Here is a 1,585-nt window from a genome sequence, read left to right as displayed (position 1 = left end):
AGGAGGGCCGAGCCCAGGGCTCGGGGAGGTCTGGGTTCTTCCGAGGAGCACTGGGAGCCACGGGGCTCCTGAGCGGGAACTGCTGTGACCGCCTGAGAGCCAGCTTGGGGACCTCACCTGCTGTCCACTGAGATGGAGCTGGCTGGGCTGTAGGGAGGCAGGTTTGGGGCTGGCTGCTGGCTAGGCCACTGGTTGGGGGGGACCCCAAGAACAGGCCCTGGGCTGGAGAGCGGGTTCCAGGTGCCTCCAGTAGCCAGGTGGTAAAGAGCAGGTGGGTGGGTTGGTGAGTCTGGTGTTCACGGGGGCAGAAGTGTGGGCACCACCATCTGGGAGGCGAGTGGAAGCCAAGGGGTTGGCTTCCCTGGGGGTGAAGGCAGCCTGGCTCGTCCCAGGACTGAGTCCTAGGCTCATCTCCGAGGCCGGAGGGTGTGGGTGCAGAGACCACCTGTTGGGGCGCTGCAGAGAGAGCAAGGCCAGAAGACCCTGGGCCAGTGGGGTGTTTGGTCAAGGAGCCGGCGAGTGAGGAAGACGCCTCTTTTTATTTAACCACCTGAGGATATTTTTTGCATTGGTTTTCAGAGGGAGTAGAAGGAAGGAAGGAGGGGAGAGAGAGAGAGAGAGACATCGATTGGTTCCCTCTCTCACGCCCCAGACTGGGGTTGGGGGTCGAACCTGCAACCCAGGTACATGCCCTTGACCAAGAATTGAACCCGAGACCCTTTGGTGCTGGGACTGATGCTCTAACCCCTGGGGACACCGGCCAGGGCTGGAGCTGCCTCTTGGTCACCACGGGGATGAGCTACCATCCTGGGAACGAGGCTGGAGTGGGCGTAGGACCTCTGCTGCCGCGCCGGGCACAGGATCCCCACCTGCTGGCCCAGATGGAGTGCGGCCTGGGCTGGGAAAGACACGAGCCTGCCTGCCTCTCGACCCTCGACCTGAGCTGTGGGCTGCTGCACAGGGGTCCACGTGAAGCCATCACAGCACAAACCTGCACACGCACACACACTGTCCCATACACACCCGCCGCTGCTAACACACACATGTGTGCACACGCCTCATCGTGTGCAGTGCTCCTGGTAAGGTCAGGGAGAGGACTTGAGGGGAAGGTGTGACACCTGGGAGCTGAGCAGGAGAGGAGGCCGGTCCCCACGTAACTGAACACTGCGGCGTCTTCACGGAGGGAGGGTGGACATTAATGGCATGACAACGTCAGGAAAAGGCAACGGGAAATGTGTGCAGAAAACACACCGGGAGAACACCAGCGGGGCGGCCGGGGCACCGGGCCCAGGAGCACAGCTGAAGGTCAGGCAGGGCCGCCAGGAGGCGCAGAGGACGGAGCGCGACCCAGGCCGCGGCTCCCTGGTTAGGGAGGCCAGCGAGCGCGGTGAGTGCTGAAAAGTGGGTTTTTTAAGATTTGAGAATTAGAGGAAGTTATGGTCTCAGATCAAAAGGCTCAGAGTGAAGCGTGGTTGATTTTTTAAATGTAGATTCGTTCACACGAAGCACACGCCAGGGCGGCGGTCTCTAAATGCCCAGAGAATGAGAGCCACTGGCAGCAGAGGCGGGCGGCAATGACCTCCAC

This window comes from Myotis davidii, unplaced genomic scaffold (genome assembly GCF_000327345.1).
Source record: "Myotis davidii unplaced genomic scaffold, ASM32734v1 scaffold244, whole genome shotgun sequence".
Taxonomy (NCBI): Eukaryota; Metazoa; Chordata; class Mammalia; order Chiroptera; family Vespertilionidae; genus Myotis; species Myotis davidii.
This window is presented reverse-complemented; position numbering follows the sequence as displayed.